A 12,031-nucleotide genomic window follows, 5' to 3' on the forward strand; every position below is an offset into this window, starting at 1 on the left:
TAACACTCTGCAGCCGTTTCCAGCACGCACAAATCACACGATTGATGATGTTCTGTCGCTCTCTTCTCTCACCACTCACCCCCAACCAATCACAGCACACGGCTGCACCTCAATCAGCCCGCTTCTGCCTTTTCTCTAAAAATAGGTGTTTTCCTTCCCACTGTCGCCAAGTGCTTGCTCATAGGATTGTTTGGGTTTCTTTCTTATTTCTTATCTTATTGCAGGGTCTTTGCTTTACAGTAAAAAAGCCTTGACGTGACTGTTGCTGGGAATTGGCACAACATCAATCATACTGAACTGAATTAAAAATATCAATAAATAATACACTACACGATGACGCAGTGAACAAAACGAGCACACATACCCGTCTTTCTATTGAAAGCCTGGTGAGCAGTGTCTATGCCCTTCAGTTGAGTTTGCTGACACTTGGTTTGATGTAGACAGTCCTCGTTCACAGGAAGAGTCAAGCAAGGCCAAGATATTTACTATAGCTTAAAAAATCTACTTAAATATTCCAGGTTCGGACTGGAGTTAACCTTCAAAGTGCCAACATCTCTGCAGCTAAATGTGAAGACTAACCCCCAGTTTAAAAGATGTCAGTTACATAAACAATGGACTGCTGATGGATTCAACACCAAGCGTGCACATGTCCCACAATTTAGCTGCTCACTTGAACGCCTCCCGCATCTCAACGCATACAAAATGATAGCCTTTTACACAATCTGCTCATTTTACATCACTCTTTTCAGCCATACAATTCATGAGACATGAATTCAATGCAGCATACAAAGTATGAAAGCACCTCTTTCGCTGTGTAACCTCCACCCGTGGGAGGAGTGACAGGTATTGTTTATCAGACCATCGATGGGCCAATCAAAGCATATATTCAGCGTGCCTCTCCCAGTTCACGGACGACTCCTGAACCAAAGACTCGTCTCGATAACTCGTCAGATTGTGAACTGGAGGATCCGTTTGGTGAATGCACCTACTGTCAGAACAGCTGCAGGGCAAGAGGCCACAAACCTCACAGCACCGACACGTCTGCAAAAGTGTGGATGAATTCAGAAGCATTTTACACAGCGGCACATGTTTAAGTTGCTGCAGTTTAAGACTTTAGGGGAAAATAAACACTCAACTACAACAACAACAGCCTGAGACAATAAAGCTGGCATTTCAGGGGGTCCGAGCATTTCAGGCTTTCACTGAGAAGACGTCTATTGTCCTTTAAAATCTGTACCCAATTTGCCGAACCATCTCAATTTTCCTCAGCATTTACAAACCTTTTACATTTAGAGGATTACATTTGAATTCAGTGTTAAATCCATTAGAAAGATGCTGATGAATCAAGGTCTGTAACAAACAGCATCAATATTGAAGCAGCCTTGTGTCGCCGTGTTCATATTTGATTGCAAGCGTACCTCAGGGAGTCTGGCACTTACCCAAAACAAAACATGTCACGCTAATGTCTAACGAATTATTGAAGTGGTTTTTCAGTCTCATAAGCGCCAGCGTTTCCTCTTTTTCTCAAGGACCGACTTAAAGTCGTCATCAACGATGCAAATACTTCTCATATCTGCAGGTCTAAAAATGGCTTTTGTGACGTTCTGTACATGTGACATACAACAAATAAATTGTGTTTGAAAAGAAGCGCTCCTTTAGCCATCTTTCTTATCGCAACATTCCCAATTTACTTATCCGAAACAAAGCACAGAGAGACAAAAGCTTCTTTATGTTGGAACACACCACAGCGCGAGGAACTGAACACGTGTGCACACGTGTGCAGAGAGACATGAGGTGCTAACTCGGTGATGCCGCTTTATTTTAAACTCGCTCCTCCTTATTAAAAATTACACCTGCGTGCATCAGTTTCATAATGCGCACAGCTCACCGTTTAAAAAGACGCATGCATACAAAAATACATGCATGCACACACACGTAGATATTTTAAATATTTTCTCTTTTCCAGCTGTTCCTTGGTAATTAAACAGTTAAAAAAGTAAAGTCTCTTACTCACTGCTCTCAGTCCCACACACACACACACACACACACACACACACACACACACCACAGTGGTAGAAGCACCTTCCTATAGCCAGATGTCTACTGTCAAATCGCTGCTTTGCTGCTACAGAAAATTACGCAATGTTCCTGAATACCATACGGCAGGTAGCTCTGTCCTTTGTGTCAGTGCCAAAAGCTGCAGTTTTATGAAGAGCCACTTGAGGCTGCCTCTAAAAGCTACTCAATATTCTCGGCTCTCCAATCCCTCATGTTAAAATTTATAACCACACAATGGAATTAAATGTGTTTGCAGCACCGTTTACATCTTTGTTTCCCAATTTTATGACAAATGAGCAACTTACAGTTATACATTGCCAGGGGCTGTTTTCTGTCCAGCATTGTGTTATATTAAAAGCCTCTGAAAAAACAAAGGTTCAGTTTACTTAGAAGCCAAGGATTAGCATTATGATCATGTTTGAGAGGGTGTCCACTATTTGTAATCAATTTTTTATTGACTTTGTCGAACCTGGCTTATAGTAATATTAGGCTTAAACTGGTGCAGCTGTAAATCTCATCTTTTCTGCAGAAAACTTTAATTTGACTGCAACAATAAGTACAAATACAGAGAACTGTGGAATTTGCCGTTTTCTCTCATCCCTTTGTGGCCCAGCAAACATAATCTGACAGGTATTTTAAACTTATCTAACAGAACTCCAGTCTTTTGAGCCCACTAATGCACTCAGCCTTTTTGTTGCATTGCATTGGGAATACTTAAACAGCACAAAACACAACTAAAAACATTTCTTTCTGTGCAGATTTACTCAGGAACAGCGACTCCTTCCCTGCCGTACTTACTTTTTTTGGTTTGTATCTACAAATTTGAACACGACTTCGTGAGATCAGCTCCAAGCGACAACCCGCCTGCCAGAAGTTGCCACATGAGAGGCGTTATCCCATTGGTTTCCCGATGCCAGGGAAGATCAGTGGAGCACAGATAAGTGCTATCGATGTTGAATTACACCCAGCTGGAAAACAAACGTAGCACGAGTCTCTTGTCAACCACGGAGCGAGGAAGAGAATAGCACGGAGGATGTGAGTTAAACCTCCTCTGAAATCCGGGCTGTAACCCTGCAACAGCCATATTAGATGAATCTCAATGAAGCCAATCCGCTGATGCAGAATACATCCAGTTAGAATGAAAGCAGGCATGAAGGCCCAGTCAGCCCACTGGGGTATAAGTGATACTAAAGCCATTATTAAATTCTCACTCTGCAAATTTTCTTGACATGGATACTTGGATGTTTTAAGCCCGCGGCCCAGATTTTGGCGACCTGGAACGTCTCCCGGCTTAACGTGTCTCTCAGATCTTGGAGCTTCCAAATGGTCAGTCACATTTATTTATTTATTTTTTTAAATCTATCGCTGAAACGTAAGAGTCAGGGTAAATGGATCAATTTTTCAGCAGACAGCTCCCATCAGTCTGTGTCATCATTGATTACAATTTATTTCAGGAAGGATAATGTCTTACCTTGACAGTCTCAAATGCCCCGCTTTGGCATAACGTTGCTCTATGGAGCGAGTAACTGATTACAGCATAGAAACATTTATTTCCGCCTGTCGCTTTTTGAAAAGAAAGGGACATGCTGCTATCCTTTGTATCGGGGCCTGTTTGAACAGCTTGTACCTGATGCACCGGTCTACCGGCAGGCACATTCACCAAAAGGAGAGAACACATAAAACAAAACAGAATAACAACAAGGGGATGGAACAACACGCACTTCTGCTCTGCATGAGGACAGCAACCGAGTCCAGTCTTAGGTGGGAAAGCAGAGGAGAGCCATTTGTTTTCAGACGGGGTTTTTAAAAATGTCTTAAATCTGAATCTGTTTCAAATGTGTTCAAATCTATTTAGAGCAGCTGTTAAGTGACTGAAGGTAAAAATGGTAAAAACTCAGATTATTGTGAAACTGATATAACCTGATCAGCTATGTTATCTTTGTTTAAACTTAAAAGAAAAAGGCAAAAAGTAATGTCTGGCTGTTCTAACAAGATAGATTTGATTTGATGGCTTTTTCATTTGTACCAGAAGGAAATCTGATCTCAAATGGAACCAAGAAGCTCAAGTATAAAATAGCTGTGTTAAATATCCTATATCTGCAACTCAGTCTGAAGGTTGAATCTTCACTCTGAACTCAGTGGCAGCTGGGAGTGCTGCTGTCAAAGATCCTCCTCGCTTCCTTGTTAAAAATTTATTAACAGACAGCAAGGGACACTGAAAGAATCATGAAGCTTATAAACAGTGTTTACACAGGCCTAGTTTTGTTCTAAAGTGAACAAAACTTTAACTTACAAAAACCCACAACTGAATGTGGCAGCAGCGCGGCGACTCGTGATGCTCGCTCTGTCTGAACCATCCATCCAGGAGCTGGACCTTATCCCGGCTGCAAAAGGTGGGCAGGGGTACGCCCAGGACAGGTCGCCAGTCTATCGAGGGGCCAAAACAGAAAGACAAACAGCCACGTGGTCTCACATCTGCAGAATATTTAGAATCACAAATTAACATAACAAGCCTTTTTCTTCTTCTTTTTTTTTTTTGACTCGTCTTGAAGTGCGTTTAAAAATTTGTTATGATCTTTGTGTTTGTTCACTTCTGTAGAAAAGGGCCTTAGACAAAGGCTTATGGTGCTGGACCAATATGTGCACGTGAAACAGGAAGTTGCATTTTTACCCGGGTCAGGTGTGGCTCAGGAGACAGAGCGGGTTATTTCCCACTCAGAAGTTTGGTGGATCGATTCGCCAGCTGATCTGGTCTGCATGTCAAAGTATCTTTGGGCACGACACGCTGCTGGATGAATGCGATTGGTCAGATTAGTAGCAAAAAGCAAAGAGTACCAGTCCAGTCTCCCTCTTCTAATGTGTCTGGTTACTCAAAAAGTGGGGCACACACCATCCTACAGAAAGATGTTCCTTTATTTGTTGATACTGGAACGGCACCAATACGTCACTCTAAAATCTGTTCATCCAGGTTGGGATCTGGAAACAGCAAATGCCACAGATATGACTCACGTCACACTGCCTTGTGCAGACGGATTTGCATTTGTCAAGCCTCCATTCATTTCCTCGGGGTTTCACTTTAAATCGTCCCCCAGCTGCATGGCGGACATTTAGTCCAGGCTGCACTTGTGTTTGTCTTTCTGTTCGACCTGCTGAGCCTCGAGGTGCTTCATTGTAACCTTTCGTAAATGAGATGCAGGGGGGCGCTTTAAGGGAGGCTTAGCTCTGCTGACAGCCTGCTTGTTACAGTTGTCAGCCAGCTGAGGTAGTTTGACACCTGTAATCTCGGTTGCTACGGTTCTGGGCCAGTTTCTGTCGGCAGGGCTCATACTGCCCAGCCAAGCAAAAAAGGGAAAAAGTGACAACTGACTTGACCGCTGAATTGTGTAAAAGTGGTATCATCAACTTAATACACACCTTGAAGGAGTTTCGCCTCCTCGAGAAAAAGCTCATCTGTCTGTCAGCGCACGACAATCACTCGCACGAGTTATTAGCCGTTCTGTTTTACTTTGCAAGTTTTGCGTTTGCGCACTCATCTGCAGACATCCAATTTAAAAAAAACTCACATCTACTTTTAATATATTTCATGCAAAGCACAGGAAGTAACACAAAAAAGATTGACAGGCCCAAATTTCAGCAAACTAAAGTGATTTTTCTTCGGGTGTCCTTTTGACAAATAATGTTATTGCATTCAAAATGTCTCATTGCCAAACCCAGAGTTTCATATTTGGAAACGGACATCTCTATCTTTGTGCCGAGCACAGAAACAAGTCTCTGAGCCCTCTCGTGTGTTTTGGCTGGTGCGTGGGTGCTGTTGCGGCGTGTTGTTTAGCAGCAGATTGTGCCTTTAGTTTAGAATCAACAGTGCATGCAGTGGGTATTATTTGTTAAGGCCTTAGCCAAGCACTGAAGTGCACTTAATGCTATTAAGTTGAACCCAGCAGTGCGTGTCCTGCAGTATGTTGTGTGTCTAACATACTGGAGGAGGAGATGAGCATTTGATGTGGTCAGGCAATTAAACAGCAAGTTAATATTTATGCTCCTCCTCTGAGCGCACAACATCATCTTTTCTCCTCAGCTGTGAGAACGTGTCCTTGACTGCAAGCCTAAACATACATATTATTCCCATTATATTAGCACTGCGTGTGTGTGCATGCATGCTGCATTAATAAGCACGGTAATGAAAGGGGACAGTTTTCAGTTGCCGTGGTAATGAAGCAGTGGACCGTTGCCAGGCACAACGACAAAGAGGGGACGTAACTGTATTACTGCAAACACAAAACGCGGACAATGATTGGATTAAGGCAGAAGGGAGATGGATGGACAGATAGATGCAAAAAAACAACAAAATAAGTGGACAGCTGCAGCATGGGACAACTTTGCATGTCAAAATAGAGGTCTGTGTTTATGAGAGAGACTAATGGATGGTCTTGTCTCTACATCCAGAGGTGTACAAGGAGGAGTGAAGAGAGAGATGTGTATGTCGCTAGGGGACACGGACGGGATGATGTGATCGATATGACTGGGCCCGTGTCCCCCGAAGAGAGACAGGCAGAGATTCAGATGGATGGACAGAAACAGAGATGCAGCAGAGGAGAGGTCGGCTTGACAGACAGATAGATCAAATGAAAGGGATGCAGGGAGGCGACAGACAGACAGAGTGAGATGATAAGCAGCGTTACGAAAGACAGCAAGATTAATATAGAGGTAGATGGTGAAATTATGTGAGAGAGGAGAGGTCGGGCCGGGTCGATGGCGAGACATACCCTCTGGAATCTTTGGTGAAGAAAAGAGGCAGAGTGCACAGATGATTTTCTTATGACCTTGAAGCGGTGTGGTTTAAATGAAGTTAAGAGTAAGTACCTTCCAAAGCCAGAAACAATTTCGAGAGTCTCTTCTCCACCATGTGACGCTGTATAGAGCTGTCAGTTCGCTGACAGTCAAAGACACGGGGTCACATTTCACGGTTCAGATGCTTTTGCATTGCAGAGGAGAGACACTCAAAAGAAAAGGACAGAGGTGAATGGTTTCAGTAATGTGTTTCTTTCTTTCAGATCTCTCCTTCAGACATGCACAATAACAGGGTTTTATTGAGTGCAAGTCTTTAAACCCCGTTATAGGCTCAGCCTTCGGTGTATTTTTTGTATTCTGTCTTCTGAAGCTGCGTATTCAATAAAGTGCTACATCACCATTTCTAGGGCAACATTCATCCTTTGATTGTTAAATCTCAACAACTGTTTGACTGATTCTCATAAACTTTGCATCTTAGCTTGCTTAAGATGAGTTCAGATTCATCTAATGATCCACTGAGTTTTCATCCTTTTCTTTTGGCTCTCGGAGGAGACGGACACACTTGTTCTCCTCTCCCCTATCTTCCCTGCTTAGTTCTTATGTCCTTGTCTAGTCTTGTGTTTTTTGTATTACTTTCCCTGGAACACTTTCTCACAATCTGTTTCAAAAACCTAAAAGAGGATTATGGATTTGATCAACTGGTCTCTGAATGCTATTGACACCCTTTTCTCAACGAGAAGTCTGGAGGGACTTTCCCTGCCGTATACACGATGGACGGGTGGCAGACATGGAGGGTCGTGTGCCTGGTGGGACTGTCGATCGAGGACGCTGAAGATATCTACCTATTGGGAACCATGACAACAGGGCTCTTGCTGATCGGAGCTGGCTTGGCCCTGGCTTATCGGAGAATTAAGAAAGCGGAACCGGCTGTTCAAACCCCCCCAAGGCTGCCCGCTGGGATTGAAACGATGGGACGAGGCGCGACTTCTCAGGAAGGGCTCACTGAGTGCAGCATGGTTAAGAGCTTGGAGGAGCTTATGGCTGCAGTGAATACTCAGAATAACACCTCTGAGCGTATATTGGGTTACATCAAGGAAAAGTCCACTCAGAACAACACCTCTGAGTGGAAGTTGGATTACATCTTGGAACAGCTGACTGCAGTCGTGAGTTCTCAGAATCAGCTCTCTGAGCAAAAGAATGACAAGACCACAGAACTGAAGGTTGATAACATCATGGAGAAGCTTGTGGCTCTCCAACAGGAGATTGAGAGACCAGTGTTGGAGTGTTAAAGAACAGCTTGAAATTCTCATGAGCTGTTGCAAAAGAAAAATCACCAACATAATCCGGCTACCCCTTCGGCGCCAGCTGTGGGCTCAAGGCTGGAGCCGAACAAAAACTCCCTGATAACGACTGTGTTGAGTCTGTTCCTTCCCATTCCATGCAAGGCCACCTGGGTTGGCTGGAAGACTGTTTACTTAGCCTGGCAGGGCGAAGGACACTGTCTCAGCTGAACTATGGACACGCACACACATACATATACTGATACTGATAAGCACTCATTGACGCATCACCCTCCCTACCCCAGATCCAACGCCACCTCCAACGCTTACCTCCCCTCTGATGTGGACATTGGGTCAGCTGGAGGCGCAGTTGAAGATTGCAGCGGTCCCAGATCAGATGTACACACTGGAACTCTTTCCCATGTTGCTTGTCTGTGTTTATTGTGCTATGGTGTGCTGATATTCAATTCAATTTAATTTTATTTATATAGCGCCAAATCACAACAAAAGTCGCCTCAAGACGCTTCATAGATACAGAGAAAAACCCAACAATCATATGACCCCCTATGAGCAAGCACTTTGGCGACAGTGGGAAGGAAAAACTCCCTTTTAACAGGAAGAAACCTCCGGCAGAACCAGGCTCAGGGAGGGGCGGGGCCATCTGCTGCGACCAGTTGGGGGATATCTGTGCATTCCTGTATTTCGATGTTTTTTCCTCGCTACCTGGCCTGACCTGTCTCCCCAATGTGATGTTTATGTATTGTATGTACGGTCGGCAAGGTCTGTCATCTCGGTTGTGGGCAAAAGACCTGCAACTGACAAATAAAGGCCATCTCATCTCATCTCGTCTCATTTAGTCTCTTTAAGTCTGTTTTTTTGAGTATTTATTATACCTGCTGTTTAGACAGGAGCAGCTAACCCCCTCCTGGCTGTTATGCTACAAAAATCTTTACATGCAGGTATTCATCCATTACATGCATTCATTAGTGTTACAAATTGCCCACGTTTCATAAATTGTTGTGTGTAACTATGTTTGTCCTGTTACACCACATGAGTGGGAATCAGTCAGCACAGATCCCCATTATCATGCTCCACAGCACTTCTGGCAGCAAATAATATGTTACGCAGTACCAGTCAATGAGTGAGTGCCCAGACTCTTGACTGGTGTATTTTGGACCTTTGACACACATACACAGGGGGCCATCTCAGCCAAAGCGGTGACATTTGAAAATTCATTTCATTAATGGAATCCTGACCAGCGTACTGCATGATACTGATGCAGTATTATGCCCTGTAGCTCAGATTAAATTAACAAAATGATTCATTAATGCAACCTGTCGCGAAAAGTCCAAAAACCATGCCCACATGACTGGAAACTCTGCTGGGCCACCGAACTGATGACTGAAGTCGTCGTTGTGCTGCGTTGTCGGTTTTGTAAATATATGCTGTGGTTTGTGCTTCTTTTGCTACATGATGTCTCTCAGAGATGCAAAAAGAAGTTGTTGTTTGTGTTCTCTGTTTATATGCGTCTTCTTATGAGTATGCATGCGTGGATCAGTAACTGCTGCGCGCTGACATTACACGATTTATGTGTAGGTATGTTGTTCAGGTTTTCTGCGTAGTCTCGTCTGAAGTCGTCGTGCACAGTGAGCGTTCCTGAACAGTTTGAAGTGACTAGTGTTAGGATAGCTGGCATGTTTCCAGGCACACATGCGTGCAATATACAAAGTAAGACTGCTGAAATCTTAAACTGGCGCACACCTTGTGTGCTTTTCAAAATGTCCTCCTACACCTTAACTCCCACACTTTAAACACAGAGATGATTTCTACACAGACTTATCAGCCACCAGACTGCTCCCACTCCACTCTCACCTACATCTCTTCAGTCTGTTCACTTTTTGTGCGTGACACTAAAAGAGTCAACAGAAAAATCCAGTCCAGTTCACACTTTGCTATTCATTGCTGGATGCCTGGATAAAGCAGTCGGCAAGCTAAACAAATCAAGGGTTTAAGCGGTAAAGACATCATAAAGATAAACGCTACACGATCGTGTGTAGCATGTTCTTACTCCACATGTTCCCATTAAATTGCAGTCATTGGTTTGATGTGTTTGCATTTCCCTACTCCCTGTAACACTCATATAAGCTGCTCATTAATTGGAAATCGGGGGAAAAGCCAAACATTATGAATAAGGTCACACATCTACCACCAGCTTGGTCACAGACTGAAATGAAGCTTGGGCTGCTGAGCACGACTCGAAAGCTGTGACAGCAAAATCAAGATAGCTGTCAGACTGACCAAAGCCACCTTACTAAATCTTACCAGTGGCATGATCACAACATAACCCTTTAACTTATAGTCTAAGATAATTCAGAGGGAAGTCTGTTAAGGTAAAAATGTCGTCACGATTTTTCTTCATAACTTTAAAACCATGTAACTATTTTAATTGTTTTCCTCTTCATAATAAAATAAAAAGGGCAATGAATAATGTAAGGTGTCTATCTTTGAAGTTATGCTAATGTGATTAGACCTAATTTCCTGTGATTGAAAGTGCTCCTAAGGTCTAAAAATCACGTGACTAAACTATGATTAATTACATAATCGGATAAATAAATGCATAAAATGAATAATATATATAAACAACCAATGACTGACTCGCTTCCACCAAGCAAAGGAGGAAGAAGCTTTTTCCACTTCCAATATCAGCACTACCTTGGCGTAGTGTCAGCTGAGGTATGCTATGTTAAATTAATAAGTTGTATTCCTTACTGTGGAAAAACATACTGGGAATTGTTCCTTTGCATGTGACACGAGGACACAATGCTTAACTTCAACTATCCAAACCAAATATGCAGCCAAAAAAAAAACAAAAAAAAAAAACACAGCTCTGGTAACATTTGCAGTCTCCTCCAAATGGCCCTGTTAAATCACACAACAGGTTGCTCCATTATACCTGGTAGCAGACCCCACTGCGGATGCAACTTTACACACAAAACAGACACATGGGAGAGCTGTATATCGTCACAAGAGAGAACAGGTGGAAATAATCGCCTGACTCATTAACCCATATCCTACGCTATCTTGGCAAGCATTATATAAGCATCTGCAAACTCTGCTTCTGTCACTGGCAATAATTGCAAGAATTTCCAATAAATTCAGAAGATACCATCTCCACCCATGGAAGCACAGATACAATATTCATAGTTCTGACAAACACAAATACACGCCGCCACAGCAGCTGACAAGCCATTATATTACCATCTGGCGATACTTCGCTTATTTCATACCATTTCAACAAATTAGGAGGTCCATGTTGAAAGGCTAGTATAGAAACAAGTAAGACAGTGTGAGTGGGAGCTTGTTTTTTCAGAATAATGGGCTCAATTATCGCTTCTGCCGCCTCTTTACTTCTGCTCAGCACGGACAGCAACTTTCCTGAAATGTGCAATCTACAGTACTTCATTGCCTCTATAAAAAGTTAAACTTACGGGATTTAAGAGCAAGCAAAGCTATAATGATTTGTGCCAATATCCATGTTTAATTTAGTCCAAATCAATGCTGAAAATCCCAAATGATCAGACGGGCTCAACATTTCCTCCAGCAGTCTGTTCTTATCAGGATGGACTGGAACACAATTTGTGAGTTTACCTAAACCTCCTTCTTAATTACTCGACTTCCGTACTGTAGCGTCGCGGTCTATTAAATCTATACTGTATCTATTGAATGGACCAAAGTAATCATGGCTGCAGCAGTGGTCATGCAAGCTCGCCTTCCCTCTTAATTGTTACACTATGCTGCAATAGGATTATTCAACTTTGCAAAAAGGTCAGTAATACATAATTTTCCTGTTTTGTTTCACCAGTTCGGGTCAGTGTCAAATGTATGATTAGATAAAGACAGATTGC

The 12,031-nt window shown here is 42.9% G+C and overlaps 1 long non-coding RNA gene across 1 annotated transcript in view; it reads right to left on the reverse strand.

The window, feature by feature from the left end:
* Nucleotides 1-4,356: 4,356 nt before the first annotated feature.
* The window catches only part of LOC309703269, a 46,707-nt gene continuing 39,032 nt past the window's right edge, over nucleotides 4,357-12,031 (reverse strand). Inside the window, exon 4 of the long non-coding RNA XR_014275838.1 lies at nucleotides 4,357-4,485. This is a non-coding gene — a long non-coding RNA (uncharacterized lncRNA). The remainder of the gene's footprint in view (nucleotides 4,486-12,031) is intronic.

The sequence above is a fragment of the Aulonocara stuartgranti genome (genome assembly GCF_965226115.1).
Source record: "Aulonocara stuartgranti genome assembly, chromosome: 3".
NCBI classification, from domain to species: Eukaryota; Metazoa; Chordata; class Actinopteri; order Cichliformes; family Cichlidae; genus Aulonocara; species Aulonocara stuartgranti.